General features: G+C 52.4%; 1 long non-coding RNA gene and 1 other non-coding gene across 2 annotated transcripts in view; one reads left to right on the forward strand and one right to left on the reverse strand.

Moving 5' to 3' along the window:
• The first annotated feature begins 2,325 nt into the window (after positions 1 to 2,325).
• LOC122451512 overlaps positions 2,326 to 21,225 on the forward strand; it is a 149,338-nt gene continuing 130,438 nt past the window's right edge. Inside the window, exon 1 of the long non-coding RNA XR_006272422.1 lies at positions 2,326 to 2,720. This is a non-coding gene — a long non-coding RNA (uncharacterized LOC122451512). The remainder of the gene's footprint in view (positions 2,721 to 21,225) is intronic.
• Positions 15,556 to 15,628, reverse strand: TRNAG-CCC. Its single transcript has one exon. It is a non-coding gene; the product is annotated as a tRNA-Gly (tRNA).

A 21,225-nucleotide genomic window follows, 5' to 3' on the forward strand; every position in this document is an offset into this window, starting at 1 on the left:
TGGAAACAGGGTCCGAGAGATGCTGTGATGGAGGCAGATGGAGGAAGGGGCCACTAGCTGAGGAACGTGGGCGTCCTTTAGAAGCTGAAAAAGACAAGGAAACAGATTCTTCTTAGAACCTTCAGAAAGGAACATAAGGTACCAGCACCTTCATTTTTATCTTAGTGAGACCTGTGTTGGGCTTTTGGCCTCCAGAACTGTTAGCTCATGGATTGTGTTGTTTCACACCACTAAGTAATGGAAAGTCTGAATTACAGCAGTCATTGCTGTTGATCATAATTGGTGTAATGGTCAAGCTCATGGGCTTTGGAGTCAGGCTGCCTGACTTCAGATCCTTGTTTTGTGATTTTTCTAGCTGTGTGACCTTGGGCAAGTGGCTTAAGCTGTCTGGCTGGGCCTCAGCGTTTTCATCTTTAAAGTCAGATAAGAGTGTTCTATAACACATGGTGTGATGGTGAGGATTAAATGGGAATTCCATGCATATGAAGAGCTTCGCTGGTGGCTCAGTGGTAGAGAACCCGCCTGCCAGTGCAGGAGATGTGGGTGGATCCCTGGGTCAGCAAGATCCCCTGGAGAAGGAAATAGCAATCCACTCCAGTGTTCTTGCCTGGAGAATTCCACAGACAAGAGGAGCCTGGCGGGCTCCAGTCCGTGGGGTGCAAAAGAGTCGGACACGACTTAGTGACTCGATGACAACAACAGCAATGCATGTGAATTGCCTGGAAATAGGCTTTACCCGTGGGTCAGGGTGCAGGTTAGGAAGACAGATTGTCTGGCCTCAGATTCAGGTTCTACTCTTTCTAGGTGTTTATGACCCTGTTTCCTCATCTGGAAAATAAAGGCAGGAGTCCCAGGGAGGTTGGGGATTGTATTAGATGGGGGCCAGAGCTTGAAGCAAGGTGATTAACTGCTCTTCCACAAGGGCAGTTATTGTTATCATCGGTGGGCTGCTGGCTTTTGGGCCCCAAACCCTAAGCATTGTGGATCTGTCTATCAGTTATCTTTAGAGTAATTTGAATATGCTGGGTTGAAGTCCTCTTGGTCTCCCCTTATAGCTAGAACAGTACTGGGTACCTAGTAGGTGCTCGGTAGTTGCTGAATGAATGAAAAAAAAAAAGAAGAGGCCCCAAGCTCTGCTCTGAAGAGGCTCACAGTGCAGGACAAGGCCTGGAAGGATGTCAGGGCTTTGTGGTTATCTTTAAAATGAAACAAAACAGAGAACTACTTCCTACCAGCTGACCCCACACCCCCTCAGCTGGGACCTCTGGGCCCTGCAGGGGAGCCCAGGGCTGTGTGCCAGGCCTGCCCCTGCTGGTAAGTCCCCAAGCGGGCTACCTAACCCTTCTGGTATTTATTGTCCTCCTCTTTATAGTGGGCATACCTCAGCCCCCCTGCTATCCTTGGGTAGTTCCTAAGGAGGAACCCTAAGCAGTGAAACCCCGTTCCCTTTGCGAGAGGGCTTTGGTGCTGGTGGGAGGTGACACTCCCCGCCCTCACCCGTATTTAAGTGTCAGAGCTACAGGGCATTATTTTTAGTGAGTTTCCTTCTCTGTGCACGTGTGTGTATGTTAGTTGCTCAGTCGTTTCTGACTCTTTGTGACCCAGTGGGCTGTAGCTCACCAGGCTCCTCTGTCCATGGGATTCTCCAGGCAAGAATATCACAGTGGATTGCCATTCCCTTCACCAGGGGATCTTCCCAACCCAGAGATCGAACCCTGCAGGCAGATTCTTTACTGTCTGAGCCACCAAGGAAGCCCTTCCTCTCTGTCCATTTGGTCAAACATCAGGAAGGAAGAACAATTGCTGCTCTGGGTGCATGATTGTAACAAGATTTGTTTTTCTTCTTCTCATCCCCAGGCCTGATCTTTTGACCAGAAAGGAATTAAAAAGAAGGTCCCTCATGATGGCTGCATCTGTCAGCTGCAAGGAGCTTCCTTTAAGGATCTTCTGAGTCTTGTGGGTAAACTCGAGGAGTTGGTGATGGACAGGGAGGCCTGGCGTGCTGCAGTCCATGGGGTCGCAAAGAGTAGGACACGACTGAGTGACTGAACTGAACTGAACTGAGTCTTGTGGATATACAGCGATACTCAGCCACCTGCATGGGGACTGATGCTGGTGGAAGCAGGCTCTCCAGGGACACACACCGGCCACATTTCTGGATGCTCATGGTGGTTTTAGGAGGGCCCTGGCTGAGCACCTTGTGGATTCCTGCAGCCTGGATGAAGATGGGAGACAGAGGACCGACACTTCCTGCCTTTCTCACTGACGGGGATGTTCGGTTGGAGCTCTGCCAGCTCCCCCAGGGGCTGCCTCTGAAACGTAAGACCCACCTCCTCCTTGTGTAGGCATCTTCCGCGTGTTCAGTCCAGCACCCACCTGGGCTTCCGGTGCCGCCGCCTGGCTGGCGGGAGAGGTCACCATCATGCAGCCGGCTCTATTCTTATAGCCGGGAACCAGGAGCCATGTGTCAGCTGGGTGCCTTGGAGCCAGAGGATCCTGGGCTGGGATCCGTAACCCACATCCACCCAGTGACTCGGGGACACAGTGACTGCTGGGTTCCTTGCTCCCCTCTCCTCAGGGGGGGTGACATGTCATCGTCCTTCGTAGGATCGGTGTTGAGGATCCCAGAACACTTGTGTGTGTGTGGCTAGCCAGCATCGTGCCCGGCACACAGCTGATGCCCAGCCCGCAGTGGGAGTGTTCCTCGTGGTTGGAAAGAGGTTGTTGCTCAGGCTTTGGAAACCTTTCTGATCACGGCTGGGGGGTGGCCGTGCTGGCCTTTTAACTAGGCACTGCTGGCTGGCGTGGACAGTTGATCAAAGGTCCCAGTCCCCAGAGCCTGTGGGAGGGCTGAGTGCCCGGCTGGCAGCAGGCGAGGGAAGGGAGCCTTGTGTCCGTGTGAGGGAGGCGGACCAGACAACACAGGGTTCTGGGTGGTTCTGCAGCTGACAGGCTGTCCGGACCGGGCAGCTGTGACGTTGATGACTCCAAGGGATGTTGCCCAAGCGTTGGGCTGCCCAGAGGAGAGTGGCAGCTCTAACAGCCAGTGTCCCGTGTGCTCAGGTCACCTGGGGCCGCCTGGCACTTGCCTGCAGAGAAGGCATGTGGGGCGGGGCCGGGGGTTCCGTTTTGGTTGGGTTCCCGGTTCTGCTCACGCCCTGCGGCACTTCTCAGCTTTCCCTGACCTTCTCATGGAAATGACGTCCCTCTGGTCACTGCCCACTGTCCCGGCCCACAGCTCCTCCCTGTGTCGAAATATTATATCCGTCTATGCAAGGTGTTTGATTTCTTGTCCTTCTCCCATCCTCGGAAGTTGTCCGAGGTCGAGAGGCATGTGTACCTTGCTCACAGCTAAACACACGCGGGCCCCTTATTCACTGCGTCGGAGTTGATTGGATCAGATCTGTCTCGGTGCTTTGCTTTCAGCTTCTGTGAAAAGGACAGACGGAAGGGAGACACGGTTTTTGAGCATCTGCAGAACTTAACCAGCCCAACAGTTCCACTGGGTGGGCAGTGATGTGCCCAGTTCACAGCTTAGAACTTTGCCCAAGGTTATTTATTCCAGAGAAAGCAGAGGAGGAGGGTGTGTGTGCGTGTGGCATTGCCTGCGATGGAATACTCTTGGGGTCCCTAGGTCCTCTTTGTCATCTGGAGAGCCAGACTATAAGTATGAACTCTGTGCCCCCCAGGGAGGAGGCTCCTGGTCCCCTGGGACTAGGTGTGGTGGGAACTCAGTGCAGCCCCGGAGGTCTGCTGGGAGGAAAGGACAACACAGCCTGACAGGTGCTCTGCTCACTGCTGCCCATGGCCAGGGGTTGCAGGGGGAGGTGTCACCCTGGGAGGGGGCTCTTGAGGGCCTAGGGGGCCTTGGAGGCTTGGGAGACTTGGCTGGTCTCGCAGTGGCCATCAGAGCTGCCCGGGGGATGCGAGGTGAATGTGGACACCAAGGCACAACCCTGGCCCTTCCGCTTCCACCCGCACACCTCCTCGCGTCTCTGCGGCCATCTCCCCCCGCTCTCCCGCTGCAGAGCAGCGCCCTCTCTTATCACACGGCCCGCAGCCCTGCTTCTTTCTCCTTTTATCAGCGGCTCCCTAGAACAACCCCATTGTGGTGGTCTGGGGTTATCTCAGGCTCCTCCCAGGAGGGGGTGGGTGGGCTCAGGCACCCGAAGGCTCGGAACGGTCGCAGCGAGAAGTAAGGTGCCCATTCCCCTCCCCTCTGGCTACTCTGAGCAGATGCCCCGTGTCTGCAGGATTGTTGCACGCCATGGGCACGGATGTCCGAATAATCACAAGACATGTCCTGTGCAGGGCACGTGGCAGACCTTACTCCATTCCAGCCCCAGACCAGACCCGCGGGGTTGGCACCGCAGCGGTTGATTTTGGTACCCGAGTAGCTGGGGGCCCAGACTAGCGAAGGAGGTTCTCCCCAGGCTCCACAGGCGGCCCCAGAACACAGTTGTCACTGATGGCGGAGCCTCGGGGCCGTCTGCTTGGGACTGAGCGACACAGCTCCTGCTCCCTTCTGGGCCCCCCTGCCAGCGACCGTGTGACCTCGGGCAGATCCCCTCTCTTCTCTGGGCCTTGCTGCCCTCGTGGGTAGGGAAAGGTCTGATTTCTCTTCTAGCCTGAGCGCAAAGGCAGCGGCACTTAGTCTGGGATGACAGGAGTCAGCCGGGAGGCTGCTGGGCGGGCCAGCCGCCGTGGGCCCGGAGCACCAGGCACGCGGTGGAGGGGCTGGTGGGCCCGGCAGCGGTGGTGGTGCTGCTGCTGCCTCCAGAGCTGCCATTTCCGGGTCCACGTCGACTCGTCCAGTTTCTCCTTTGCGATCGAGTGGCCGCTTCGTGTTTCTGCTTGGCCTGATCTAGATCCCCTGGAGGAGGGCATGGCAACACACTCCAGTATTGTTGCCTGGAGAATCCCATGGACAGAGGAGCCTGGCAGGCTACGGTCCATAGGGTCGCAAAGAGTCGGACACGACTGAAGAGACTTGGCTTGCATGCGCACAGTCTCCTCATCGCACAGTCTGTCTTTCGCTGCTTGGAAGAACCCGTTTCTGTTTGAGCCCTCTTACCCCAGGCTGCTGCTAGAGCAGGCCTGACTTTTTTTTTTTTTTCAAATTTACTTAACTGATAGGCCCCTGTGAGGATTGGAGTCGAGGGAGAGGGTCTAGGGGATACAGCGCTGCCCCCTACATCCACAGACACCCCAGCCGGCATTCCTGGACATGGCTTAGTGACCTGCACCTGCTCCCCCATAGCAGGGCTGGCCTGGGCCCCTGGGGTCTGCACAAGCTGAGTGTAGACCAGTCCCAGTGAACAGCCATGGGGTTGCTTAGTGTTCATCAACGCCTGATCAGTCTTCCAACCCGGGGAAGTGGGTGGCACCCCACCTTTACACGTGAAGAAACTGAGGTTCAGAGAGACCCAGAGAACTGCCAAGCTTGTCTCAGGAGAGTGGAGAAGCTGGTGTGCACCCTCTGATATGTCAGCTTTCCGCCTTCCTGCTTCTGCTAGGCTGGTGGTTCTCATGCATGCAGTGAAGTGTACAAGATGCCTCTAGCTTACATGGGGGGCAGACTTTTAGAAAAACCGTTTTATGTTTATTTTCATTTGAATTAGAAAAAGAACATGCCTGTGATTTTGCAGATATTACTGCTTAAGACGTATTAATAGTTAGGGAAGTTGGAAAAAGGTCGGTTTGGCAAAAAGGTGGCAACACCTGGATGCGGCCCTCCTGCAGGGGGCTCGGTTCGGAGCACACGTCCTTGCTTCCACCGGTGGCACTTGGGCTGTGTGACTCCGACCACGTCACGGGAGATGAGGGGTCCCCCAGACTGATCGAGTGGCTCTGTGTCCCACCTCATGCCAGCTCTGATGTTCAGTCCACCGTGATCCTCCCTAAATCCAGAAGATTCATGATGAAGTGATTGCACAGCTCAGTCTGAAGCTAGACTGAAAACAAAAGGAATCTTGAATGATAGTGCTGTAGAATCCTATAATTCTGCTTGAATTGACGTCTCTGCCAACTGTATTCTACTTATTGAGCACCAAAGTTTGCAGATCAGCTCCTGTATTACTTTCCGGGATTGGATTATGAAATAGTAAATATTGCTACATGCAAATCAGTCGATGATTCATTCATTCATTTTTTTTTCCCCATTCATTTCTCCTCAGTAAATAGGGGATAGTATAACCTACCCTGTGGGTTTATTGTGAGAATTAAATAAGAGACTATATTGAAGGGATTACTTCAGTGCCTGACGTATGATCAGCACTCAGGGGTTCTTAGTTATTTTTAAACCAAGTGTTAAAATGGAATTAGAAGATCAAAACATACAGACCTATGGAAATAAAGACCATTGAGGATTCATGAGTTACTAACGTTGAACATTACATTTAGTTCTGACTTCCTGGTTAGCGCAACATACAGAGTCTAAATCAGGGTTTGGCAAATCTTTGTTCCAAGGGCTGGGTAGTAAATATTTTAGGCTTTGTGGGCCGTATGGTTCTGTCATTGCTAGTCAGTTCTGCCTTTGTGTCTGGAAAGCAGCCATAGTATGTAAATGAAGGGGCATGGCTGTGTCCCCATAAAACTTTATTTATAAGAACTGGCAATGCGCCTGCAGGCTATAGTTTGCCCCTTGGTCTCAGTGAAAGAAACTTGTTTGTTTTTGAAAAGGAGAGACTCCTCTTGGATCATAAACACTGAGAAAATGTTGTTACAAGATGTAGTCTTTGTATGAGGCTTGTTAAGCAGCATATGGATGATGGGGTTTTCACTGGGGTTGTAGGGAAGATACGAAAGAACTTCACATTCTGGGTTCTCCTCCTGTGTGGATAGCAGATGTTTGTTGAGGGCTTACTGTGTCCCAGCCTCTGAGGCTGACCCATAATAAAACCCACAGACACGTGCATTTTGGTAGGGAGTGCTGTGTTAGCAAGGGACCATCTTGGTGGCTCTTTCGGATGTCTTTTTTTTTTTTCCCATGAGCTCTTTAATGCTTTGTTCTGGAAAACATCAAAGCTGTACAAAAGTCAGGTATCATGAATAGGGTGTCATTTCAGAGGAGTGTTTTCAGTGTTGGATGCCCTGTCCAATCCTGGAATTCCACACGGTCCTCAATGCTAATTTGAGTGGCAGGCCCAGCCCCCAGGTTCCTGCTTCTTAGGGTGGCAGGGAGCAGCTGGGACATTCTTGCCCTCTTTTGGCTATGCACTGCAGTTTTTGGAAGACTATGGTTTTGGAGCAAAACACAGCCAGGTTGTGAAGCTTTGCTGTTTCACAGCTGTGTGACCTTGCTGTGGCTCCTAAGCCTCTCTGAGTCTCTCTTTCGTCATCCGCAAAGTCAGAACCATCACGCCTCAGAATCTCTACTTCTTTCCAGAGTTTTTGCTCTTTCAGTGTCAGTTCTTCCCCGTGGGAGGACAGAGGCTGCTGGCCTCACCCCTCTCTCCTCCCAGGAAACCGGCTCCTGGCTTTTTCAGCTGGAGCCTGGGGTGTGAGAATGGCCATGCCCTCCTCCTGGGTGAGTGTTTAGTGTAAAAAGGCTTGAGAAAACACTGGCCTGCAGAATTCCGAAGTTAATGAAGGGGGCAGATTCCAGGAGGGTCTCTGTTTGACCTCTCACCCTTTCCCCAACACCCTGTTATCCCTGAGTGCGTTCAGAGGCAATGGAAGGTTTATAGCCGCTGCACAAAAGAGCTCTCACGCCGTGGGGCAGGACTGTGGCCTTGGCCCCTGGAAAGCAGGGTCAGGGCGTGTGAGTTTGAGCCTCTTCCCTGGTTAACCTGGTTAATGAGAAAGGCTTTGGGAGTAACCCAACAGGGCAAGAAAGGCCATGGTGAGGGGGAAGAGGGGCAGATTTGAAAAAGTTCAGGAATGATATTTAATTTCTCCAAAGGGGGAACCTTAAAATAAAAAGCGGAGCTTTATTTTTCATTATTCTGACATTAGAACCCATGCAGTCTATTCACTTAGGACTACTGGGGTAGGATAAAGAGAACAGGGTTTTTTTTAAATTTTATTTTATTTATTTTTTTTTAATAAAAAATGTATTTAAAAAATTTTATATTGGAGTATAGATAATTAACAATATTGTGATAGTTTCAACTGGACAGCGAAGGGCCCCAGCCATACATATATACATGTATTCATTCTCCCCAAATGCCCCCCAACTATCCCTTCCCCATGAGTAAAAGAACAGGCTTCTGTGGGTAGTTGCAGTTTCGGGAGCTGTTCTCTACTTCTGCTTTTGAGAACTTTCTGAGAAAAGGCTTCAGAGGCCGGAGCTGGGCAGTGATGTGCCATAGCTTAGGTGTCAGAGGCCAGAGTCCCGCTCTGCCTGCGTCTGCAGCCCCGGGACTTGGGTGACTGCTGTGGGCCCGCAGGATCTTCAGGGTCTTGGCTGTGCACTTGTTTTCCCATCCCCGGGTGTCCTTTCTTCCCACCTGTTGCCTTGCTGGCACTCATGGTGGTGGGGAAAGCTTGGTCCCCCTGCTTGGTCTTGTAAAAGTGTCAGCCATGCTAATAGCTGGTTGTGCAGTGGGTCTTTCCCTCCCGTCTACCTGTCTGCTACTCTCCATGACTCCGCATGGGCTCGGCCTTTCTGGGGAGAGGGGCTCGGCTCCACCTAACTACCAGGAACTGCCCTGACCCTCCCCTCCTGCCGCTGTGGAGGCTTATCTGGCTACAGCCCAGAGCAGCTGCTCCCGGTGAGGTCTCTGAGTCACTCTGAGTTTCAAGACTGGGTTTAGCAGGTAGTCGAGGACATAAACAAATAAACATTAGCCAGGACAAGCTTCCAGGCCTCTGCTCAGTCAGGGGCCCTGGAAGCTTCTTGTTGCATGTCCGGGGAATATGAGAATGGCCCTGATGGAGACATGCTCCAGGGGAATGATGGGGGCATGTTAGAGAACCTGGCGTTTGCTGGCTGTGTGGCCTTGGGTAGGATGCTCTGCCTCTCTGTGCCTTCCTCGCCTCCTCTGGGAAGCTGGTTATCATGAAAATGAGATGACCTGAGTTGTAAAACCTGGCCGGGGGTTAGTCCCCTGCCCCGACCTCAGATTCCCACACAGAGAAAATCCTGGACATACGACAGCTTTGCGAGGCTTTTGAGACTGCCCTGTTTTCCGTGCCATTCTTGGGACTTCTCTGAGGCTCCAGCTCCTCATCTTTCAATGAGGGGGCGTTCCTTGCTCTGTGCCCCTTGCGCGCTTGTCGAGAGGACCCATGAGTCACCTCTGGGAAGGTGCCCGAGAGCTGGGCAGCCTGGCTGTGTCTGGCTGTGCTTTTCATGCCGGCTCCCCTGGGAAGGAGCGTGGCGGGGGCGGAGGTGACTGGGTCCAGCACCTTCCTTAGGGCTCAGGCCAGGCAGCTCTGGACCACCGTGTGCTCAGGACACAGGCAGCCCCGCCTCCCTTTAAAGTAGCGGAGCCCTGGGGGTCCTGTGGGTGCCTCCAGCTCCCACTCTCCTCCGTCCTTCTCAGGGACTTGCTGGACTTCAGAATCTGCTGAGTTTGGGGGTTTCTTTGTATCACGTGAATCATCCAGGTCTGAAACGCAAAAGGAGAAGCCACAAAGGACCGCTGCATCATGGCCCTGTCCCCACCCCCAGGATTAACCAGTGGTAAACAAGGAGGCATGTTTGCTTTGAATCCTTGCTTTTGTAGATATTAAGAGAAAACTAGAGATAAAGTGGATGTTGGTGGGGACTCTTCTTCCGTTCTGTTTCCTTCCCTTCATAGAAGTCCTACTCTTCTGAACTTGGGCTATGATAGGTCACCTTCTTGTGCATGCGTGCTTGGTCATCTTAGTTGTATCTGACTCTTTGGGACCCCGTGGACTGTAGCCCACCAGGCTTCTCTGTCTGTGGGCTTCTCCAGGCAAGAATACTGGAGTGGGTTGCCATGCCCTCCTCTATCACCTTCTTATACTTGGATTACAAACCTATTTGGAGGGCATTTGGAGGCACATTTTGTATATTTGAAATTCTCGTGGAAGTGGCTTAAAAGTAGGGTGTGATGGCTGCAGTTTGCAGAAGACGGAGTTTTCCTGATGCTCCTGTGGTTCAGTGTGTGGGTCTTGTTCCCAAACAGTTCTGTCAAGTGGTTAGATCTGGCTTGGTAGGCATAGCGGGTGTCCGTGTGTAGACATTGATGGAACAGTGCTTGCATGTTCGTTACCCTTTATTGTCACCATGTGCCAAGACTGAAATAATCCTCCCACACCCAGAAGGTAGAAATGCTTTCTGAGTCTCACATTATAGGTGTGAGCGTGGAGGCTGGTGTTCAGACACCCAGCGAGTAAGGCTGCAGCTGGGATTCTAAGTTTTCCCCGGATCCTGTTCCCTAGGCTGCCTGCTCCCTGCCCCAGAAATGTCAGATTGCATTGCGGGAAAAGTCAGGACTCAGGTCCCAGATGGACAGAGGGGGCCCTGCGGGGGGCCTGGCTCTCTGTGCCTGATGGAAGTGACACTTGCCTGCTCTATTTGCAATCCCAGGTTCTCCCCACTACCGTGTCTCCGGAAGTCATGACCCACCGGCCGGCCGGCACTCGGGGAGGACAGCACAGGAAGCTGTACCCAGCTCTGCTGGTCTGCCTGCCGGGTGCCTGTCAGCCCGGCTACCACAAGGGAGGGGGCGGAGTGGGCAGGATGGGTGGGGAGGGGAAAAAAAAAAACAAAAAATCTACAGCAAGCAAACAATTTAGGTCGTGCAGTGGACAGACCCCTGGATTGTTGTGAGATGACTCAATGACCAGACTGGGGTCAGGAAGCCTGGGCTGCAGAAAGATAATGTGAAATCTTTGTGGATTTTTTCCGGGAGTTCTTGCCCTTTTAAAGGATTTTGTTTTCTGCGTTATCACCCTGGGGATCCTGGCTTTGGGGTTTTCTAAGGCAGGGGTTTATGGAGAATGCGAGGAGGCAGGATGGGGCAGGGCAGGGGAGGGGTACAGACCGAAGAAGGGGAAGAGGAAGATGGGGCTGGAATGGTCACATTCCCCGTCCAGTTCCTTCCCGATTCAGTTTCTCTCCCAGGAACAAGAGGCCAATTCACGTGGCTCCAGTGGCCTCACTGGCCTGGAGTTGAGCCCATGCCTTCCAGTGACTAAGGAGGAAATGCCATTCCACTTATCCCGCGGGCCCTGCATCCCCAGGCCATTCTCTATCGTCGCTTTGTGACTGCCTCATCTTTTTGGCATTTGCCTCTTTGGTTTCTTTTTCTGGGTAATACGCTGAGGTTATGTGGACTATAATTCCACAAAGCCCCACCAGATTTCCGTCTTCCACACACAGTTGCTTTCGGGTGACCTGGGCTTCTTGTGTTAAAGACGGTCGGCACCTCTCCCCACCCCCACTGGTCTTGGCTCTTCACCCTGCTGGGGGCTCTGCAAAGCCTCCTGGCTTTCCCGGCAGAGCCAGGGGGCTCTGTCCTCTGTGGTCTGAGTCTCTGTGCTCTGTAGTCTGGGGTGCTTCTGCCGCATGGGTCCCTCTCTGCTGGGAGCCCAGGAGCATTGCTGGTGGGAGGACAAGGCTTTGGCTCACCTAGTATTCAAAGCCCTCCACGTCTGGCTGGTTCATGTTTGCTGATGAATGCCAACCTCTCCAGACCCAGCTGCGACTTTTTCAAATTAAAGGGGATGGGATCCTGCACATTTCCCTATGTGCCCTGGGCAGATAATCACTGGTTAAAAGTGGGTATCTGCTGTGTTCTCAGGGTCAATCCTAGAAAGACATGCCTCCCCTTCACTAAATCAGAGGAAGCAACAGGAAAGCAGTGTGTGTGTGTGTGTGTGTGTGTGTGTGTGTGCGCGCGCGCTCAGTTGTGTTCAGCTCTTTGCGACCCCATGAACTAACTGTAGCCTGCCAAGGTCCTCTGTTCGTGGGATTTTCCAGGCAAGAATACTGGAGTGGGTTGCCATATCCTACTCCAGGGGATCTTCCTGACCCAGGGATAGAACCCGGGTCTCTTGTGTCTCCTGCATTGGCAGGGAGATTCTTTACCACTTGAGCCACCTGGGAAGCCCCTTGAAAATAGTATAAAAGGTGTTTAATAAAATGATGTGACTTAGAGTGAGGAGGCCTGCATTGTTACTTATGAGTAGGTGACCCTAGACTGAGCATTTCTCCAAGCCTCAGTTTCCCCACCTGCAAAATGGGAGCAGTATTAGAGCTACTCTTCCCCCACCCCGCACTGCCACACCCCCAACACACACACACACACTTGGAGGATGGCTTCCTGAGCTGGCACATGCATGTTTAGTACAAGGAGGGAGCTCTCTGGAAAGTGACCCCTGGACACTTTTTTTCATATATGAGCTCAGTGGGTGGGATGGACCTTTCAGAACCACCAGGGCTTTGCTAGGGGGCCTGGTGTGCTGGGCAGGTATAGGGACCTGGGAGTGCGGAGGCCTGCATGTTGGAAAGCCGGGCAGTGGGCAGCCCCTGCAGAGACACGGGGGCTGCCCTCCTGAGGCAGTGACCAGCCACGTGAAGTGGAGGATTCTGAGGAGCTGTTTGGCCAGAGGATTTTGGAAGCAGACAGAAGATTGCTGGCACATCAGACCTGCAGGGGCCACGGTGGTCCTCGAGGGTGGGATTCTCTGTGTGCCTGCAGTGCAAGAGTATGTGGGGAGTCTTCCTCACTGGGGGGAGGGCGGGGAGGTGCAGGGGCGCTCAGCCCCGAGGGCTCCACGCATCATGTCCAGCTTCAGGTTGGCTCTGCTCCACTGGGGTCAGAGGAACAGGTACGGGTGTCCCAGCTGTGTGGAGGGGTGTCGGGGGCGGGGGGAGAAGGATTGGGGGGATGGGGGCCGGCAGGGGGTGGGTGAATGGTGTGGAGTGATGAGGATGTGCTTGGCAGGGTGGCGCTTTGGAAAGCTTGTCTGTTTCTTAGCCCATTTCCTGCTCTGTTGTCTGGGCCCCTCTGAGCTTTGGCGTCCTGATCTTCAGACTGACGGTGGGGAGCTCCGTTTTGTGGGTAAGTGGGAAATCCTGACCTGAAATGGGATGGAATGTAGGAAACCAGCTGATCCCTCCCTCTTTTCTTAACTCTTCTCAGTCGCTTGACACTCCATGAAGCCCGTACCAGTCAGATCAGCAACATTGAATGACTTCCTGATCAGAGCTGATGTTCATCCAGTGTTTATGAAGTCCTGGGCAATGTGAAGCAGATCTCATCTGTTATATGATTTAATTCCTGCCATCATTCCAGGATTATAGTGCCATAATTGGCCCCTCTTTACAGATGACTAAAACTGAGGCTCAGAGAGGTTGAGTACAGTGTCTGAAGGCACGCAGCTAAAAAGTGGCTGCATTGGTATCCCAGCCGCAGCAGTCTGGTTCCAGAGCTTGTGCTAGTAACCACTGTACTTAGCCTTCCAGGAGGAGGGAGGAACTCGTGTGTGTGTGTTTGTGGAGGAGGGCAGTAGACGTCATTGTAAGGTATTCCTATGTTAAGATATTAGTGGGCCAGGCTTGCTTGCAGAATCTCTGACAAAGAAACCACAGAAGATGGTTCTGGAAGGGCTGGGGATGTGGGCTTTACCCAATAGTTTGTCAGTCTCAGGACCTGTGTTGGGAGGCTCTGGGGGAGGCCGGGCCTATGGACACCCACCCGCTTCTCCACCTGCTCTTTACCACGCGGGATGCAGAGGAGGCCTGAACCATCTGACCTCCCTCCCTGGTCTCCACTTCTGCCCAGCTCCTCTAAGGAACTTCTCCTTCTGGTTGACAGCCGGGGTCCTTTGTTCCAGACGTTACTTTTTTGGATCTGTGTTAGTTGAGTGGATCCAAGTGCACCTGTAATTGAGGACCCCCCACCAGGCGTGCTGCTTCCTGCTGGAGTGCCCTGGACCCCCACAGCAGAGCACTGTGGCCATGCTCCCAGCTCCCAAGTCTAGCCCCCTGGCCTAGCAGAGGCTCCACAGAGCCCAGCCCTGGGGTCTTGGATCCTGAACGTGGAGAGCCAGCCCTGGGGCCATGGACCGTGAACGTGGTTACCCAGGCGCTGCTTCAGGTGAGCCGGGCACTACTGTGTTGTTGCCATTGTTCGGTCGGTCAGTCGTGTCCCACTCTTTGCGACCCCAGGGACTGCAGCACGCCAGGCTTCCCTGTCCATCACCACCCCTGGAGCTTGCTCAAACTCGTGTCGATTGAGTCGGTGATGCCACCCAACCATCTCATCCTCTGTCGCCCCCTTCTCCTCTTGCCCTCAGTGTTTCCCAGCATCAGGGTCTTTTCCCAGTGAGTCTGCTCTTTGCATCAGGTGGCCAAAGTATTGTGTATATAAGTAAATACAATATGTAAGTATATATAAGGGCCCTGCCTGGGACTCCATATTTCTTGTCATCCCTACAATCCCCGCATAGTCTCTGTTTTACAGACGAGAGACTGAGGCCCACCCAGGGAGGTTAAGGAAATCGCCCGAGGGTACAGCCCCAGAACCGAGGCCAGCCCAGCTGTATCTGCGGCCCGTCCTGCTCGTCCTGGTCTGGGAAATCGAGTGTGTCTGGTGTGACTGGAGGTCAGGGCTGCAGGGGACGTCCTGGCTCCTTCCAGGCCTCAGATTCCTCTTATCTCAGGCGAAGGCAGAAAGTGCAGCTTTCCTTCCTATAAACTGTTTTAACTGAACCTCTCCGCAGGTCCTGGGTGGTGCTGGTTTCAGGATGGATAAGGAATGGGTGCGGCTCAGTGCGGGATGTTGGCCGATGGGGGTGGGCAGGGCTGCGACCGGCCTTTGGCAGAGACTTGGATTTGAGCGCCCCCAGTGGGGTGAGCCTTGGGCCCTGGGCCATCTCTTTACTGCCTTGAAGGGAGAGTCCGTTTTTCAGTTCTGTGATCCCACAGTTGGAGCATTTGGAGCTGGGACTCAGCTTGCTGTTCAGAAATCTGTACTAAACACATCAGCAGACAGATTAGGAAGAAGGATTGTCTGTCTCACTGAAGGCTGTGATCATAAGAGCTAAATTTTTGAGTACTTCCCAGGCATCTTTACACATGTCAATTGATGAAACCCACTGCAACGAACTGCTCTGAAAGACAGACGTTATTATCACCATTCCCATTTTACAGATGAAAATACCAAGACTTGGGGGAGTTTAGGTAACCTGCTCCAGAGATCCCTCGGCCAGGGAGCAGCCAAGTGGCCGAGTGAACCCAGGGAGAGGCCGCACAGTCATGCAGGCGACACTCTCCTGGCTTATGGAGCTGCACTCGGGGAGGGTCCAGCCGTCCGGAGCTGCCTTTGCCCCACATTACCAGAGAAGCTGGTTTATCCCCATTTTGAGAGATGAGGAAAAAGATGGCTCCGAGTAGTTAAGGAATTTGCCAGTATTCAACAGGTTGTAAATAGCAGTATTAAGATTGAACCCAGGTCCACTGACTCCAAATATAGAGTCACTCTTTTTTTTAAACTAATTTATTTATTTGACTTAGCTGGAGCAAGTGGGATCTTCGATCTTTGTTGCGGCATGTGGGATTTATTTTTTTAGTTGTGGCATGCCGGGTCTTTAGTTGTGGCATGTGAACTCTCAGTTGCAGCATGTGGGATCTAGTTTCCTGACCAGGGATCGAACCTGGGCCCCCTGCATTGGGAGTGCGGAGTCTTAGCCACTGGACCACCAGGGAAGTCCTTTGGGTCCCTCTTACATTGTTTCCTCCCTTTCTTGCTAACTTGGAGGCTCATCTCACGTTTGTCCAGCTGGCCTCTCTGTGAGGTGCCTGTTCTTTGCTGGTTTGGAGCGGGAGGTTTCCCCAGTGGCCTCCATGTCGGTCCCTTGGGGTCAAGCACAGTGTCTGCTTTGCTTCTGCTCCCCCGGCACCTCACAGGCGAGCCAGAGCTCCCTCCGCACGTAGGGTGATCAGAAAACGTGGTCCACTCAGCTGGGCCCAATGTGTGCGCTTTGGTACCTAGAAGCCACGCGGTGTTGAGATGAATACCGGGTCGCGTGTGACCGTGGCCACTTCCACCCCTTCGGTGACTGTTTCCATGGGGTCTGGTGGCTTGAGAGAGTGCGTCAGGGCACTGCTGCTTGAGTGGGTCCTGTCTCCCCTGTGGGTGGTCTTTGCTCTGTGCCAGGTGTTAGCAGACTCTGCCCGTTCAGGGGCCTCGCAAAGCTCTGCAGCCCGGAAGCATTTCCCTTCTGCTCGGCCTAACCCACTCCCCGCTGTGCACATTTCCTTCTCTGCCGCGGAAATGGGAACCAGCTGGCCAGGATTCCTTGAAATCACCTCCTCAGCCTCTCCAAGTAGAATAAGCCCCGAAATGGCATAAGCCATTCCCAGGCTTCCTTCTCTTGTCCTTCTCTAATACTTCCTCCCAGGTCCTGCTCCCCAGGCCATTTTAGCCATGTCTCTGCTCTCCTGGGGTCTTCTCCAGAGCCTCCAGCAGCTGCGTCCTCCTGCCTGTCTGTGGGGCCCATCCCCACCAAATCTCTAGTCCTGGGGCAGCTTAGGAGTTGGCTTCTCCTTTGGTCAAAGACAACCGAAGACTCAACCGCAAAGATTAAGAACCCAAGTTAAAAATGAGCGAAGGACTTGGATAGATAGTTCTCCGGAGATTTGCAGATGACCAGCAAGCACAGGAAATGAGAGAAATGCAAAGCAAAGCCTTCTTAATACCTCCTAGGATGGCTTTGATAAACAAGAGCAACAAACAAACGTTGGTGAGGATATGGAGAAATTGGAACCCTTGTGTGTTGCTGGTGTGGATGTAAAATTGCGCAGCCATTGTGGAAGACAGTTAAGTGAAACATAGAGTTACCATATGGCCCAGCAATTCCATTCTTAGGTATTACCCCGGGGAGTTGAAAACATGTGCCCACGCAAAAAACCGCACCCGAATGTTTATAGCAGCACTGTTCACAGCAGAAGGTGGAAGCAACGCAAATGTCCATCAGTGGATGAAATGAATGTATAAATGTGTGTGTGTATACATCTATATATACACGCACACGCACAATGGAATATATATATATATGAATATATAGCCCATTGCCTATCTATATACATGCATATGGACGCACAATTAAATCTAATTCAGCCATAAGGAGAGCTACAACATGGATGAACTTGGAAAACATAATGCTAGGTAAAAGAAGCCAGACACAGAGGGTCATATATTATGTGATTCCAGTTATATGAAATACCCAGAGTAGGTAGATCCATAAAGACAGAATGCAGATGGTGATGACTGGGGGTAGGAGACAATGGGGAATAACTTAGTGGGTGTCAAGTTTTATTTTAGGGCAATGAAAATGTTTTGGAACTAAACGTGATGATTGTATGAGATTGTAAAATGTACTAAACACCCCTGAATTATATACTTTAAAACAATTAATTTTACTTCATGTGGGTTTCACCTCAGTTCAGACAAACAAACATGGTAGCATTGATGGTCCTCTTAGGTAGTAAAAAGAGGAAATGTGGGACACTCGATTCATGCCAAATCAGGTGTGTCTGACACCGGATTCACTGAGTTCCATAGCGTAGGGTTGGGCCCTTGTATTCCCATTTTCCAGATAAGAAAGTAGAGGCTCGTCTGGGGCACTCCGTTTATAGTGACCCAGACACAAGCGAGCCAGAGCTTGTCTGCCTCTGACCTGCCTCTGACCATTCTTCTATACTCCTTGCCCGCAACACAGAGAGACTTTAGTGTTGCTTTGTTTATTTTAGATACTAAGCTCTGTGGATGACTGTGCTGACCCTGAGGATATCAGTTCTAGGTTCATTTGTGAGATGCCTGCTCTTTTCTTCCCATGGGTCCTTTGAGGTCCAGCCCACTCTGGCCGCTCATCTACAGCGGTCTTTTTCTAATACGGACTCCTCACATGTCCTACAGGGAGGCAAAGATTTGTAGCCGGAGGAGATAGAAGATGGGGCTTTGAGTCATGGTTCTGCTTTGTGATCAGGGTTGTGTCTCTCAGACTCTCAGGACCTCTGTTTCCCTGAACATGCAATGGGAGATCGTAAGAACACCCACCTCATCCTTCCTGGGTCATCCGTGCAGGGTAAGTGCTCTGAGCATGGAAAACATCATATGGACGCGAGTGATGGGAATGGTCACTCTGGGTCAAGTTCAAGCTTCTTGCACATTCAGCAGAGGACAGACGTAAACTCCAAACTGTAGCACCGTTGGCTGCAGCATGGCTGGCACTCGGCAGGGATTTGTTGCACGAACAATTCAATGAATGAGCCGCATAGGCAGTCAGGGATCTCAACTGTAGGCTTGGTCCAGGAGTTAGATTTGAGATTTGTCCTTTGTCTGTGCTCTGAAAGCACCGTAGGTCGTCAGGAAATAGTTGTGAGCTGGTCTGTCTGTACAGGCGTGCCTCGTTCCATTGCACTTTGTAGGTGTTGCGTCGTTTACAAATAGAAGGTCTGAGGCAACCTGCGTCGAGCAAGTCTGTTGGTGCCATTTTTCCAACAGCATTTTCTCACTTTGTGTCTTTATGTCACGTTTTGGTAGTTCTTGAAATATTTCAAACTTTTTCATTGCTATTGTATTTGTTACGATGATCTGTGATCTTTGGTGGTTAGTGTTGTAATCGCTTGGTTTTATATTTTTAAATTAAGGTATGTACATTGGAAATAATGCTATTGGATGCTTAATAGGCAGGCTACATTCACCACGGTGTAAACATAACTTTTTAAAAAGGTTTCTTTAAATTTATTTTTCAATTAGAGGATGATTGCTTTACAATGTTGATTTAGTTTCCGGTGTTCAATGGCGTGAATCACCTCTAAGTATACACGTGTCCCCTTCCTCTGGCGTCTCGCTCTCACCCCCATCCCCCCACCAGGTCATCACAGAGCAGTGAGCTGAGCTCCCCGCGCCACACCGCGGCGTCCTACCAGCTATCTGTTTTACACACGGTACTGGATATTTGTCAATGCTAATCTCGAGGTTTGTACCACCCTCTCCTTCCCCACCAGTGTCCACAAGTTCGGTCTCTACATCTGCATCTCTGTTGCTGCCCTGTGGATAGGTTCATCAGGGCTGGTTTTCTAGGTTCCATAAATATGCCCTAATACACAGGATAACTTTTATGTGCACTGAGAAACCAAAAAAATTCACGGGACCCACTTTGTTGCCATGCCACTTTATTTCCGTGATCTGGAACCAAAACTGCACTATCTCTGAGGTGTGATGGAGGTGGACGGTTTCCTCTGGTCCCTGGATCTGGGCCGCTTTTCCTTTCATAGCGGGAGTTATTACAGGGAGATAGGTTGGAGGAAGATCGGAGGACTCTGCTCCGATCCCCTCTCACCCCGAAGAAGGCAGAAGCAGGACTGCCGTTCCTGGTGGGCCGTTGTTAGCCTGTCACCTTGGGCTGATGTTGTAACGGCGGTGGGAGACCTGCATTTCTTCTGCCCAGATTCTATCAATTCTATCAGGCTTTTAGGAGCAGGAAGCTTGACTTGGTGGAGGCAGTGGCGGTGTCTCTCCACGCACAAGTCAGGGGAGCGTGAGGGTCACCCCGGCTTCGCCAGCAGGATGGCTGGCCGTCTCTCCTTGCTGACTGAGGCTGCCCAGGGGCCCTGGGTGTTCCTGTGGATTTGCTCAGCCTTGGCCACCTGACCTCGGCAAGGTCGCATGTGGTGTTGGAGTCTTAGTATTCATGTCTGCCACTTGAGGAGTGGGCGTGAGGCTTGGAACATCTGTCAGGTCCCTTTTGGCCCCAGAGTTCATGATGCTCTCAGGCCTCAGTGGGTGCGTCCTGTGGCCCTCTTCTCTGTCTTACCCTTTGTTGCCTGTACCCCCATCCTTCCCTCTGCTTATCCTTCCACCCACCCCCTTTTACTCAGCAGCCCCTCTGGACCTGGCCTTATGCCAAGTCCTGAAGATGCAGAGATTCAAACAGGCTCCCTGGCCTGACACGCTCACAGTCACGGTGGGACAGAAATATTTGAAGAAAAGAGGACCGTCAAATGGAGTGAGCACTGTGGTCCAGAAAGGGGAGACTGGTAGCCACAAAGGAGGCCTGCAGCCACTCCTTAAAGATCCTTGATCAGGGACTTGGGCCGCCTCCTGCGGCAGCTCCTGGACGGGCTTGTCTTGCTGGGGGGGGGGGGGGGGCGCAATGTCGATGATGACCTCAAGTGGCCCCTTTCGGCCACAGGAATCTTTGATGTGGAATGCTCAGTTGCCGCCTTTGCTGGAGAAGAGGGAGAGAAAGAAAGAAGGGAGAAAGAGGGGCAGGCCGGCCCTCCTGCGCATTTCTATTCGTGGGACCAGACCTCCATTTCCTGGGGCTGTGGGCTGTGTGTGTGGGAGGCGTGGTGGCCTGACTGGCCCCAGGGGCGGCCGTCTGTCCCTGGGGACAGCACCTGCCCCACGCAGCGGTGACGGCTAGCCCAGACAGGCCTCCTCTCTGGGCCCTGTGTCAGCACCCTGTGGCCAAGGGCAGAGGGGAGCCTGAGTTTCCAACAGCCCGGCTGCCCCGCAGAGTGCTTCTCAGGATGCAGCAATTTTGAGGGTGACGCTGGCATTTGCCCCTCAACCCGATCCCCCACAAGGGAGGTTGTGGACAAGGCAGCTTTTCTAATAAGCAGCCTCTGCTTGCCCAGTAGGAGATGAAAGACTGTGTGTGAGAGTGGGTAATTTGGGGTTTTCCTGATGAAAGCAGCTGACATTTGTTCAGCCCTCTGCACGCTGCAGCCCTTTCCTTTCATCTCTGCTATCAAAGCCCAGCTCGTATTGGCCCGCATCCGGGGCGGGCAGTGCCACCGGAATTGAGTTGGGCAGAGACAATACTTTGCCAACAAAAGTCCGTCTAGTCAAGGCTATGGTTTTTCCAGTGGTCATGTATGGATGTGAGAGTTGGACTGTGAAGAAAGTTGAGCGCCGGAGAATTGATGCTTTTGAACTGTGGTGTTGGAGAAGACTCTTGAGAGTCCCTTGGACTGCAAAGAGATCCAACCAGTCCATCCTAAAGGAGATCAGTCCTGGGTGTTCATTGGAGGGACTGATGTTGAAGCTGAAATTCCAGTACTTTGGCCACCTGATGCGAAGAGCTGACTCATTTGAAAAGACCCTGATTCTGGGAAAGATTGAAGGTGGGAGGAGAAGGGGACGACGGAGGATGAGATGGTTGGATGGCATCACCGACTGGATGGACATGAGTTTGAGTAAACTCCAGGAGTTGGTGATGGACAGGGAGGCCTGATGTGCTGTAGTCCATGGGGTTGGGAAGAGTCAGACATGACTGAGCGACTGAACTGAA

Source organism: Cervus canadensis, chromosome 12 (genome assembly GCF_019320065.1).
Source record: "Cervus canadensis isolate Bull #8, Minnesota chromosome 12, ASM1932006v1, whole genome shotgun sequence".
In the NCBI taxonomy this organism is placed as follows: Eukaryota; Metazoa; Chordata; class Mammalia; order Artiodactyla; family Cervidae; genus Cervus; species Cervus canadensis.